Source organism: Leucoraja erinacea, unplaced genomic scaffold, assembly GCF_028641065.1.
Source record: "Leucoraja erinacea ecotype New England unplaced genomic scaffold, Leri_hhj_1 Leri_798S, whole genome shotgun sequence".
In the NCBI taxonomy this organism is placed as follows: domain Eukaryota; kingdom Metazoa; phylum Chordata; class Chondrichthyes; order Rajiformes; family Rajidae; genus Leucoraja; species Leucoraja erinaceus.
Genome location: NW_026576727.1, coordinates 21,375 through 35,753, shown reverse-complemented (window position 1 = coordinate 35,753; position 14,379 = coordinate 21,375). Strand labels below are relative to the sequence as shown.

Below are 14,379 nucleotides of genomic sequence, written 5' to 3'. Positions count from 1 at the left end.
AGTCTAGTGTCCTTCTAAATTTATCCTATTCATGTACCTGTCCAAATATTTTTTTAATGTTATGATAGTACCTGCCTCACCTACATCCTCTGGCAGTTTGTTCCATATACCCACCGTCCTTTGTGTAAAAATGTTGCCCTTCAAGTTCCTATTAAATTTTTCCCCCCTCACGTTCAACCGTGGTTCTAGATTCCTCTGCACTGGGTGAAAGACTGCATTTACACATCTTTAAGATCACCTCATCCTTCTGTGATCCTATCCTGCTCAACGTTACCCTATAACTCAGCCCCTTGAGTCCTGGCAACATCCTTGCTAATCTTTCCTGCACCATTGCCAGCTTAACAACATATTTCCTAGAACAGGGTGGCCAAAAGTGAACATAATCATCCAAATGTGGCCTCACCAATCTCTTGTACAACTGAAAGATAACTTCCTAACTTCTATACTTGATATTCTGACTGATGAAGGCCGATGTGTCAAAAGCCTTCTTGACCACCCTAACTACCTGTGATGCCACTTTCATGGACCATGTACCTGCACGGGTAGATCTCTCTGCTCTGTAACACTCCCCAGAGCCCTGCCATTCACTATAGATCATTGCCCTGGTTAAATTTCCCAAAACGCAACACCTCACATTCATTTGTAGTAAATGCCATTAACCATTTGTCACCCACCTGCCCAACTGATCAAGATCTTGCTACAATTTTTGATCTTTACTATGTACAATATCATCCGCTTTTGTGTCATCTGCAAACTTACAAATCATGCCTAGTATGTAATCATCCAAATCAGTGATATTCATGAATATGGGCCCAGCAACAAACCCTGAGCCACACCACTGGTCACAGACCTCCAATCCAAAAAACAACCTTCCACCATCACCCTCTGCTTTCTGTGGCAGAGAAACATCGGATTTATCTATAATGTTGAAGTGAGTAATTTCAGCTTTTTCAAATCAGAAAAGCATGGGGAAGTGTAGATAGTCATAGTCCTCGAGATATTCACCTTTTAAATCTTATTCTGCTCTCCCTCTGGAATACGCACCAGAAAGTTGCCTCGAGTCATAGAGTGATACAGTGTGGAAACAGGCCCTTTGGTCCAACTCACTCCCACTGGCCAACATGTCCCAGCTACACTAGTCCCACCTGCCTGTGCTTGGTCCATATCCCTCCAAACCTGTCCTGTCCATGTACCCGTCTAACTGTTTCACAAATGTTGGGATAGTCCCAACCTCAACTACCTCCTCTGGCAGCTTGTTCCATACACCCACCATACATCCATATTTTCATGTGTGAAAAGATTACCCCTTAGATTCCTATCTTTACCCCTTCACCTTCAAAACTATGTCCTCTGGTCCTCGATTCACTTATTCTGGGCAAGAGACTGTGCATCTACCCAATCTATCCTTAATCAGCCGTTGTCTGCCTAAATGCCTGTATATCTTACCCCTCAGAATAATTTCTGGTAACTTTCCAACTACACATGTTAAGCTCACTGGCCTATAGTTCCCAGCATTTTCCCTGCAGCCTTTCTTGAATAGAGGCACCACATTTGCCACCCTCCAGTCTTCCGGCACCTCTCCTGCATTTGAAGACTACTCGTAAATTTCAACCAGGGCTCTCGCAATCTCATCTCTGGTTTCCCACAATGTCCTTGGATATATCTGATCAGGCCCTGGAGATTTGTCTACCCTCATATGTGATTATATCTTCAGCACCTCTTCGAACTGACTGCTCGTAAGACACTTCCATTGACTGCCCCAAATTCCTCCATCCTCCAGTTATTGAGTATTGATCTGACTGGTGTGCAGCATGCAATGTATGTTTTCATTGAGGGAGCAACACTGTAAAGTTTAGTAGTGCATATGTTTCCCAGCAGTGAGCTAATGAACAGCTTCACACAGGGGAAAGGGCATCCCTTCAGGCACTTGGCCAAAGTAGGTGAGTCTGAGGCCTGAATTTGGAGTGTGGAGGGAGGGGTGTTTGGGAAAGGGCAGAGCAGGTCAGCCTCACTGGGCTGAGGTCCCAGTCACCAATGCTAATGGGAAGTCATGCTAAATCTTCTGTCCAATTAGATTTCTCAGTCTGGAAAATAATTTTAAGTGTGAAGGTTAGACAAGTAAACAAATCTGAAAGAATTTATTTCTTCATAAAACTGCAGATATATAGATAAAAAAGGAGAAAACAAGGCTTCAAATCAAATCACTAGAACAAAATGGTCGCCGATAATTTTAAACCATACGTTGGTATACTTTAATAATATTTAGCTTTAAATTTTCTCATAAATATCAAAATTAATCTATAGTGTGGACCCATTGTGCAAGTAGTTCATGTCAGTGTTAGAAACTGATTAAACCATATTTATGCATAATCAAGACAGACTTTTGGCACTGGTTTTGGATAAATCCTCATAGCAGCATGTATATATACAGTACTGTGGTATGAATTATGTCAATGATGCCAATTATATCCCATCTCCCATGAATGATGAAGTGTTTGATATGATCGACGTCAAGTGTGATGTGAAAGTTGATTGCACAGTGTGACAGTCTGAAGAAGGGTCTTGACCTGAAACGTCACCCCTTCTCTCCAGAGATGCTGCCTGTCCCGCTGAGTTCCTCCAGCTTTTCGTGTCTGCCTTCGGTGTAAACCAGCATCTGCAGTTCCTCCTTCCTGTACATTTTGACTGAAGACACATTGTGAATAAAGTCTCTTGTGCTGCGGATGATGTACACTTCAATGTGAATGTTGACAAGTGAATAAAGAGGTGTGGAAATTTGTCAGATGAATGTCGTGTGATGTGAATGCTCGCCGTGTTTTTCCTTCTCTAAATCACTCGCATTCTAGAAGCACCACCCAGACCCACTCTTTACCCCACATGATGTACCATAGCTTTGTAAACTCTGAGGAGCTGCTAATCAGTCACCATTCTAACTCATCTGTGATTGTTTCCAAAGAAGAAAATGTTAAAGGGACCTGGAATCCTTCTGTGCCAACCTCTGGTCTATTTTCTGATTGGCCTTGCCCCAGACTGCTAATGCCAGTCAAAATACCACTTAGAATTCTTCATCTGTTCCCAGAGAAGACTGGAGTTCAAATCTCCAAAGGGCTTACATGTTTGACTTAAATCTGCAGAAAAATGCATTAAATTGTGAACCGTGACGCAGTGTTTCATTCTGCTTCCTATGTACAAAAACCCAAAACATCGCCCATTCCTTCTCTCCAGAGATGCTGAGTTACTCCAGCATTTTGTGTCTACAACTGTAACATAGATCACTACTCATATTAATGGAATCGGCAGTACTAAGGCTGGGTGGTATGATGCTGTTGACTCAGTCCTGGGACTTTGTTTTGATCCTGACCTCCAGTGCTGTCTGTGGGGAGTTTGCACTGTGACCACATGGGTTTCTTCCGGGTGGCCTGGTTTCCTCCCACATTGCAGAGATGTGTTGGTCAGTTAACTGGCTGCTCTAAATTACATCTAGCATATGTAAATTACATTTAGGAATCACAAAATGGAACGACAAGGGGAACATTGTGTGCATGTATACAAGAGAACAAATAGCAGGGGGACAGAGAATAACGGATTGCATTCTGGCAGCCGCCAAAGACTTGATGTACTGAATGGATAATTTTGTAATTACCGATGAATGCAGGAATGAAGTAGCTATTTCATTAGTCAATACTGCATTATTCAACTATCAATCAACCTTCCGTCAAACCAGAAAATGTAGCAGAAATCAGGACTGTCTCAGTAAGTTACACAGACAGATGCAAGAGAAAGAACATCTTAACTCTGTTATCCCACACCTAAACATTAATGAGCAGCATCAAGAAACAAAAACACAGACACAATATGTGCAGGAGGAGGCCAGTTGGCCCTTCGTGCCAGCACCGCCATTCATTGTGATCATGGCTGATCATCCACAATCAGTAACCCGTGCCTGCCTTCCCCCCACATCCCTTGATTCCGCTAGCTCCCAGAGCTCTATCTAACTTTCTTTTAAATTCAACCAGTGAGTTGGCCTCTACTGCCTTCTGTGGCAGAGAATTCCATAAATTCCCAACTCTCTGGCTGAAAAAGTTTTTTCTCATCTCAGTTTTAAATGGTCTCCCCCAACATTGGAAATGTTTTTCCTTTGTCTAGCTTGTCCAGTCCTTTTATAATGTTATATGTTTCTATAAGACCCCCTTATCATCCTTCTAAATTCCAGTGAATACAAGCCCACCCTTTCCAATCTTTCCTCATGAGTCCCGCTATCCCGGCGATTAACATTGTGAAACATCCCAACATTTTAAAATTCCTGCTGACATTTGAACCTCTTTCTAACTGTTGTCTGTTTAGGCAGTAAACTAATTCTTATCAGCCAGCACTCCCTACCTCCCCAACTAGGAAAACCAATGAAAACTGTTACACATTAAAGTTCATCTCAAAGCAGGAAACTTGCAGGTTTTATTAATATTCCTGCTCCAAATTGTTTACTTCACAAATACACAAGATGTGAACATTTCACACTCGGATATGCTGTAAACACATTCAGCACGGACTGAGGAATGTTAGCATGTCTGTCGTGAGATTTTAGTTGAAGTCACTGTCATTTTGGTGCACAAACCAGAAATTCCAATCTGTAGATGCGTCAGCTTTGCTGGGGTGTCAGGGAGTGAAGTCATACAAGCTTCAAATCGGAAATGCCTCTGCAGAAATGCCGCATTCAATTATGGGTGCAACTCGCAAATACCTATGGATCCGTGGTACTCTGAATACTAATGAAGATAAGGTGGATGAGGTTGCTCCCCTTAAAGTACGTGTTGAGGGGAGATTTGAGGGACCTAACCAAAATCATGCTAGTGTCTGATAAAATAAGTCGTTGTTTCCATGAGCAAAAAGATCCACAAGAACAGGAGGCAGATTTAAGTTGACTAGGTAGTGGAAGGAAACATATTCCTATTCAGTAAATTATAATCTGGATCATAAAATCTGCAAGAATGGTTGATGGAAATTCAAAAGAGAAATTGATAGTAAAAATAAAACGACTTCAGCATTACAGGGCACAAGAGGAGGGTTAAAATAATTGTGCACTTCTACCAAAGTGCTGGCAGATGCATGACAGGTCAGAGGGTTTCCTTCTGTGTGGAGCTATTCCCGATAATCGGATGCACGTGCCTTACGTTACTTGTCAATACAAAAGACCAGACTGTTTGGAAAGGTAGCATTAAGATATATAGTGAAAATGGAATGGCAACCTTGAAGCTCCTTAAAACACACACCTTTTCATATGTTTCTATAATTCCTATCTCGTCCTCAAGAAACTCCAGGCATTATAGTTTTTGTACAAATCTGACACATTGCTGTACCAGTCTAATGAACAATTTGAGTAAACACAGGTGAGTCAATAACAATTCAATCCAAGCTAATTTCTACATGGCAACAATGCAAGCTGATTGAGACTCCGTCTGTTTTTGCAGCAGATCGCAGCTAATCTGCATCTCATCTCTACACCCTGCTTATCAGAATCTTTTATCTGGCAAAAACCTTTTATTATCATTCTTACAATTGTCCATTGACACAACATTAACAAAGAGAACTACCATACACTGATGTATACATCTGATCCATTATAGGAGTCACACAGTCATAAATGCACCCTGGTTTGTTTTATAAAAGGACAACAAGAAACCTGTGAAAAGGCAACTTGGCATGTCAAGAGGCATGTGTGGAATGTATGAGGGAAATTAGATAATTTAGAGAAAAAACTATTCTGAATATAAAAATACTTTGGCATTGAAAGATTTAACAAAATATTTACTGATATTGACTCAAGTATAGATTGCCAACACAAAATGGTTTCCATGTTTTGAGGACCTTCTGGAAGCCACTAACTTGTTACTCCTGTTTCTTAGCTTACATAAACTCTTGATTTTATATCTGATTGTCTGATGCAGTCTGAAAAGCTATAATGCTGGGATCCGACTCTTCGACGGTGGTTTGAATGTTCGCTGAATTCCTGCATTTCTTTATCCAGTCAATAGAAATGACCAACGTGGAACTGAATATCATGGACAATCCACTGACAAGAAACGCTGCGGTGTAACTTCCTGTTGTATCCACCAACCAACCTAAGAAGAGAAAATCAGTGGATCTAAATACATAAAAAAACTGCATGACACCCACATCACCACCCACAAACACAAGTAGACATGGCTTATCCCTACAAATCTGGTTGCAAACATAGAAAAATAGGTGCAGTAGGCCATTTGACCCTTCGAGCCAGCACCACCATTCAATATGATGATGGCTGATCATCTAAAATTATGTAACTCGTTCCTGCTTTTTTGCCATAGCCCTTGATTCCTATAGCCTTCAAAGCCAAATCTAACTCTTTCTTGTCAATATCATATCTCTGTCACCAATATCATTTCTTATTCTCATGCAAATTGGGGAAGACGTTATAATGATCTGCACACGTAATTACCTGAGAGGTAATTATGGCGACAATAATCCATAAACAGATAACACAATACGCCCAGCAGTGAAACTAGGAGGTAGACACGATTGAGGTTCAGCCAGCAACTATATCAATTCCCCTGCAACCAAGGTTTGAGAAGCTGTGGGAATCACACTAGTTGTCCTAAGTCCCTTCAGAACAGTAACTGCTCCCACAACAACAGCTTCGTCCGCTGGACTGGAGGGTGGCAGCTTCTTCCGCCCCCGGGCCGCGGTTTGAACCGGCCCGTTCGCGGAGCTCGGATTCGGCCGTGGGAATTACCATGAGCCCAACATCGACAGCCTGGATCGCCTCAACGCAGAGGGAGAATAAGGAAGGAAGAGACAAGGACTTTAAGACTTTTGCCTTCCATCACAGTGAGGAGTGCCTGGTAGACTCACTGTGGTGGATGTTAAACTGTGTTCATTGTGTGTTCTGTTATTTTATTCTCTGTCATGACTGCAAGGTATGTAATTTCGTTCAAAGTAAAAGTTTAAATGATAATAAAGGATACTTTACTTTATACTTTATAACAAGACCTTTGTCAATGTTTGTGTGTTCCTTCAAAATTATAAAAAGGATACATTTGGCTGGGACTCATTGAGTTAATTTATTAATTATAGGGTTCTGAAATACAGGGTTGCAATTCAGTCACACAATTTAACCAGAGCATAGACCAGGTATAAGCTAACCGTAAAATGATTCCAATTTTCCAGTGGAAAGAACTCACTCAGTCTTCTGCACTTAGCTAAAAGATCGGCAATGCTTACATAGTCGTTCTGCTGAGGAATAAGCATTCATTACAATAGACAATAAACAATAGGTGCAGGATTAGGCCATTCGGCCCTTCGAGCCAGCACTGCCCTTCACTGTGATCATGGCTGATCATCCACAATCAGTACCCCGTTTTGGCCTTCTCCCCTTATCCCTTGACTCCGCTATCTTTAAGAGCCCTATCTAACTCTCTCTTGAAAGTATCCAGAGAATTGGCCTCCACTGCCTTCTGAAGCAGATTCACAACTGGGTGAAAACGTTTTTTCTCATCTTCGTTCTAAATGGTCTACCCCTTATTCTTAAACTGTGGCCCCTGGTTCTGGACTCCCCCAACATCGGGAACAGTTTCCTGCTTCAAACGTGTACAAGCCCATTATAATCTTATATGTTTTAAAAAGATTGCCTCTCATCCTTCTAAATTCCAATATATAAAAGCCCAGTCGCTCAATTCTTTCAACATATGACATTCAATGGAATCCTGAGAATTAACTGTGAACCTACTCCCTCAATAGCAAGAATGTCCTTCCTCAAATTTGGAGACCAAATCTGCACACGATACTCCAGGTGTGGTCTCACTAGGGCCCTGTACAACTGCAGAAGGGCCTCTTTGCTCCTTTACTCAACTTCTCTTGTTATGAAAGCCAACATGCCATTCGCTTTCTTCACTGCCTGCTATACCTACATGCTTACTTTCAGTGGCTGATGAACAAGGACACCCAGATCCCGTTGTACTTCCTATTTTCCTAACGACACCATTCAGATAATAATCTGCCTTCCTGTTCTTGCCACCAAAGTGGATAACCTTACATTTATCCACATTAAACTGTATCTGCCATGCATCTGCCCGCTCACTCAACCTGTCCAATTCACCCTGCATTCTCATAGCATCCTCCTCACAGTTCATACTGCCACCCAGCTTTGTGTCATCTGAAAATTAGCTAATGTTACTTTTAATCCCTTCATCTAAATCATTAATGTATATTGTAAATAGCTGCAGTTTCGCTGGCCCGGGGCAGCCGGCAGCCTGAAGCCGCGGTCTGCACAGCTCCAGCTGGCGCGGCGTCTACAGCCCGGGATCCCTCGTGGGGGACCCGGGGGAAGAAGAAGCCATCACTGCCGGCCCGCGGCCAACTTCTACCGCGGGTCCGGCATGGACTTACCATCACCCCTGGAGGGGAGCTTCAACCACCGGCCCTGCGGTCTGCGGTGCTTCTGGCTGCGGCGCGGCGCGGCAGGAACCTTAAATCTTCGGCCACCGGCCTGCGGCCTACGCCAGCCTGAAGCCGCGGTCTCCGGTGGGGAAGAGCCGATCCTGGACTTACCTTGCCTTTGACTTGTCCCTTACCATCTGGACGCCCGCAGCAATGGCTGCGGAGGGTGGAGGTCCCGACCACGGGGGAAAATGGAGGAGGTCTGGCCAAGTTCTGTGCCTTCCACCACAGTGATGAATGCTGTGGTGGATGTTTGTGTTAAATTTTTATTGTGGTTGTGTGTATTTTATTATTGTACCGCTGCTGACAACCCAAAATTCCACCGACTCTGGTTGTGTGGCAATAAATTCTATCAAATCAAATCCCTGCACCGAGCCTTGCGGTACCCCACTAGTCACTGCCTGCCATTCTGAAAGGGACCCATTATTCCCTACTCTTTGTTTCCTGTCTGACAAGCAATTTTCTATCTATGTCAGTGCCCCACCCCCAATACCATGTGCTCTGATTTTGCTCACAAATCTCCTATGTGGGACCTTATCAAATGCTTTCTGAAAGTCCAGGTACACTACATCCATTGGCTCGCCCGTGTCCATTTTGCTAGTTACATCCTCAAAAAATTCCAGAAGATTAGTCAAGCATGATTTCTCCTTTGTAAATCCATGCTGACTCGGACTGATCCTGTTACTGCTATCCAAATGTGCCGCTATTTCAACTTTTATAATTGACTCCAGCATTTTCCCCACCACCGATGTCAGCCTAACTGGTCTATAATTCCCTTTTTTTCTCTCTCCCTCCTTTCTTAAAAAGTGGGATAACATTAACAACCCTCCAATCCACAGTAATGGATCCTGTATCTATAGAACATTGGAAAATGTTCACCAATTCGTCCACGATTTTGGGAGCCACCTCCTTAAGTACCCTAGGATGCAGACCATCAGACCCTGGGGACTTATCACCCTTCAATCCCATCTGTCTACCCAACAAAACCATGGGGGTAGCTGAGAAGGGTTGAAGCATATTGAATAACAGTAACAAATCATTCCCATTCACAAATGTTTACAATGTTTTCATATCAAAACTTGAATGAGGCATGAGACATATTACTGACCTGCTATTGGTGGGCCAATGAGGTAGGGTATCCCATGGATAAAGTACACTATTCCCAGAGCAGAGGAGAGGAAAGCATTTCCTACTATGTCCGATGTTACTACTGGGATGAGGGCAACATATGCCCCATCAAAATATCCATAAAGTACAGCATAGGGAACCAGGAGTGGGAAAGATCTCAGAATAGGAATGAAGAGAGAGGAGGCACCATCCAGCCCAATGGTTAAAATGTAACAGTATTTGCGATATTTCTTCAACCACCTGTGGATTTAAGGTGAGATGGTTGTCAGAATAATTTTTTAAATCATCGTTTCTGTACATTGGTAAACAAATAAAATCATTACTGTCTGATTTTATTGCAGTCAATATTAAAATACTATTTTAAAATGATGTAGACTTTTAATATAGAATTTTGGTATCAAAAGGTTACAGGGAGAAAGCAGGAGAATGGTGTTGAGAGAGGAATATAGATCAGTCACCATCGAATGGCAGAGCAGGCTCAAGGAGCTGAATGGCCCCAATCTGCTCCTATATCTTATCACTCCCTGTTGAAGTCCATATAGATGACATTTATTGCCTTACCCTCAACCCTTTTGATTACTTTAATAAAAACTTAAATAAATTCGTAAGACCCAACCTTCCACCTGCAAAATCTTGCTGACTATTCTTAATCAGTACCTGTCTATCCAAAGCACATATCTTATCCTTCACAATCCACTCCATTATCTTACCTGCCACACATTTAGGCTGTGTAGAAAGGAACTGCAGATGCTGATTTACACCCAATATAGACACAACAAGCTGGAGTAACTCAGCAGATCTGACAACATCTCTGGAGAGACGGAGTTGGTGGCGTTTCGGGACAGAACCCTTCTGCAGGCTGAAAGAAGAGGTGGTGGGGCGGGGGGGGTGAGGGGAATAATCGAGGAAAAGCCAGCCCATTGTTGGCTGGGAAACCCTACTCCCAATTCCTCTGTCTATGCCGTGCTTGCTCCCAGGATGAGCTGTTCCATATTAGGACATCAGAGGTGTCCTCATTATTTAGGGAAAGTGTCCTCCCTTCTAGCATAGATGATGCCCTCACACGGGTTTTTCCGTCCCCCGCAGCTGCTTTTGCTTCCCTTCACCCAGTTGCAACAGGGACAGAGTCGCATAGTCCTCACCTTTCACCCCATCAGCCGTCATATACAAGACATAATCTTCCGACATTTTTGCCACATGAAACGGGATCCGACCACTAGCCACATATTCCCATCTCCTCCCCTTTCCACTTTCCATAAAGACCGTTCACTCCGCAACTTCCTGTTTAAGTCATCCCTTCCCACCTCCTCCCCAGGTACCTTCCCCTACAACCACAGGAGATGCAACACCTGTCCTTATGCCTCCTCCCTCGACTCTGTCCAGGGACCGCGACAGACCTTTCAGGTGAGGCAGATGTTCACTTGCACCTCCTCCAACCTCATCTACTGTATCTGCTGTTCCAGGTGTGGACTCCTGTATATCGGCGAGACCAAGCGCAGGCTCGGCGATCGTTTTGCTGAACATCTCCACTCAGTCCGCCTTGGCCTACATGATCTCCTGGTTGCAAATCATTTTAACTCCCCTTCCCATTCCCACGTTGGCCTTTATGTCATGGACCCTCTCCACTGTCAGAGTGAGGCCAAACACAAATTGAAGGAACAGCACCTCATCGTTTCGCTTGGGCAGCTTACAACAAAGTGGTATGAACATTGATTTCTCTAATTTCAAGTAACTCTGCATTCCTTCACTCTCCCCCCCCCCTCCTCCTCCAGTTTATATCCAACACCCCACCTCTACTTTCAGTCCGAAGAAGGGTTCTGACCGTAAACATCACCATTCCTTTACTCCAGAGATGCTGTCTGACCAGCTGTATTACTCCAGCACTTTGTGTCTATCATAGATGTTAGGTTCACTAGTTACTGTTTCCAGCATTTCTTTTCTTTTATTATTTTATTTATTAGAAGTGAGTACAATGCATTGGTACAAGAACGATGTTAACATATTACATTCTCTGTACAACTTCCCTTTTTTTTTAAAGAGAGAAGTGAGAAAGGAGAGAAGAAAAAGAGGTTGTGAAAGTGATGAATAGATTAGTGAGGGTGGGTGAAAAACCAATAAAGAAGAAGTGAAAGAGATGAGTGAGATGATTTTTTAAAATATTCTAAATCATCTTTCACCCATACATGAAACTGTTGGTTTTCATGACACTGTGTCGTGCTGTGTCCAGCATATTACTGATCCACATATTAAATGTTGGTATATTAGCATTTTTCCAAAATTTAAGTATAAGTTTTTTTGCTGTTATTAACCCATAATTGAAAAATGAGTTTTGGTGTGTATTTAATTTGTTCCCATCTCCACTTACTGCAAATATAATCATTTCAGTGTTAGGTTCCATTTCTGTCACATAATGCATTTCGTTGTCTCTGTACTGTACACTGACAATGACAATTAAAATTGAATCTGAATCTGAATCTGTCTCAAATAGCTTTGAGAATATATCAAATATATCACACCAAAATTTATAAAGTTTTGTACAAGAGACAAATGAGTGCGTAATATTGGCATTTTGAGAAAGACATTTATCACAAATGGGAGAAATATTTGGATAAAATTTATTCAACCTAGTTTTGGAATAATATAATCTATGTCATATTTTAAATTGAATTAAGTTATGTCTAGCATTGATCGAACATTTATGTATATGTATCAAATATTTTTCCCATGTTTCTTTTGAGATTGTTATCATTAATTCTATTTCCCGGTCTTCTCTAATTGCCTCTGTTGATGCTAATTCTATATTTAAAATACTGTTATACAAGTATGATATTAATTTTGTTGACTCCGCATTGATATTCATTACTTCTTCCAGTGGGTTTAAAATTATACTTTGGAATCTTGATATATATTTCTTCATAAAGTCACATACCTGTAGGGATTTAAAATATTGATTATTATTCAATTTAAATTTTGATTTTAGTTGTTGAAATGAAAATAATATTCCCAAATTCATACAAATCACCTACCTTTTTAATTCCCACTTTTTCCCATTGTTTATATGTTTTATCCATACCAGATGGTTTAAATACTGGGTTATTCACTATTGGTGTTAACACTGATAAATTTCTTAATTTTAAAGTTAATTTTATTTGTTTCCAGATTCGTATTGTATTTTGTATAATTGGATTCTTCTTATATAACATATTATTCAGCTTTATTGGGGAAAAAATGATCGCTCCTAGATCGTAGGGGGCGCAATCCTCTTTCTCCATTCTTATCCATTCCAACTGTTGAGCAGAACTGTCCAACCAATAAATTATATTTTTAATATGAACTGCCCAATAATAGTATAGAAAGTTAGGTAGTGCAAACCCCCCCCCCCCCCCCACCTCTTTGGGTTTGCACAAGTGATTTCTTTTAATTCTATGTGCTTTATAATCCCAAATAAAATTAAAAATATTTGAGTCTAATTTTTTTTTTAAGTGTTTTGGTATATATATCGGTATAGATTGGAATAAATATATTATTTGTGGTAGTGCTATCATTTTTATAGCGTTTATTCTGCCGATTAGTGACAGTGGGGGAGCGTTCTCCAAAATGTAATCAGTGAATCAAATGTATTTAATAATGGTATAAAATTAGCATTAAATAATGCTTTATATCTTCTAGTAACTTGAATACCCAAATACTTACATTTTTCCATTGCGATTTTAAATGGAAATATTAATAGGTGATTCACTTTCTGGGGTTTTAATGACATAATTTCACTTTTATTCCAATTTATTCTATAACCGGAGAAAGAGCCAAATTCCTCTATTAGATTTAATAGATTCGGGATGCTCGTTTGGGAGTTTGTAATATATTTTTGGAGTACTTTGTATAAATACTGCCATTCTACCTGATCAAATGCTTTCTCTGCATTCAGAGATATAACTGACAAGTCTTCCTTTTCCGTTTTGTATGAATACATTATATTAAAAAAGGCGTCTCAAATTGCTAGTCCACGATTGTCTTTTAGGTATAAACTGTCTACCCCGTTTGGGGGTCCGTCTGATTTATAAGTCAATTTATTAAATATATTTACTCAATCTTCTTGCTAAGTTCTTGCTAAAATTTTCTGATCTGGATTTAGAGTGATATGGCTCTATAAGAGCCCGGTTCTTCTAAGTCCTTATCTTTTTTAGTTATTAACGTAATGTGTGGATTTCGCTTAATGTTTCTGGTAATTTATTTTTCGGTAAAGGCATATTTATATAACTTACGTAACCGTGGTACCATTAACCTCCTGGAAAACTTTATAGAAGTCATTATTAAAACCATCTTTCCTGGCGTTGTCCCATTTTTTCAATCGGCTCTTTGATATTGTTTCACTTATTTGAGTCTTCCCCTTTGTGATCTGTGCTCCTAATTCACTCTTGTTCCAAAATATCCAATTTTTGGGCAGATTACAATTATCTAAAAAATGTCTACAATTTTACTTCGGAGTCACGTGACTGATTCCGTGAAGAATCCGTTCAGCACGCATGCGCGGCATTATGTCCAGCGGCAGGCAGGAGTTGGGGCTCTCCCGCTATTGGAGGCTGAAAGAAACGGACCGTCGGGTAAGCTGACGCCGGTTTTGCTTCAGAGGGGGCCTTTTGCTGTCCGTCAGAGAAGAAGGGCTCTGCAACAACCCTGTCCCCCGCTCAACTCCATGGAGTAGTGACCATCTGGTGGGGGGGGGCAGCAATGGAACAGACCTGTTCCCCGCTCGATTCAATGGAGGAGCGTTTCCATCGCGGG

The 14,379-nt window shown here is 41.4% G+C and overlaps 1 pseudogene; it reads right to left on the bottom strand.

Moving 5' to 3' along the window:
• Positions 1-1,913: 1,913 nt before the first annotated feature.
• The window catches only part of LOC129694782 (monocarboxylate transporter 12-B-like), a 33,834-nt pseudogene continuing 21,368 nt past the window's right edge, over positions 1,914-14,379 (bottom strand).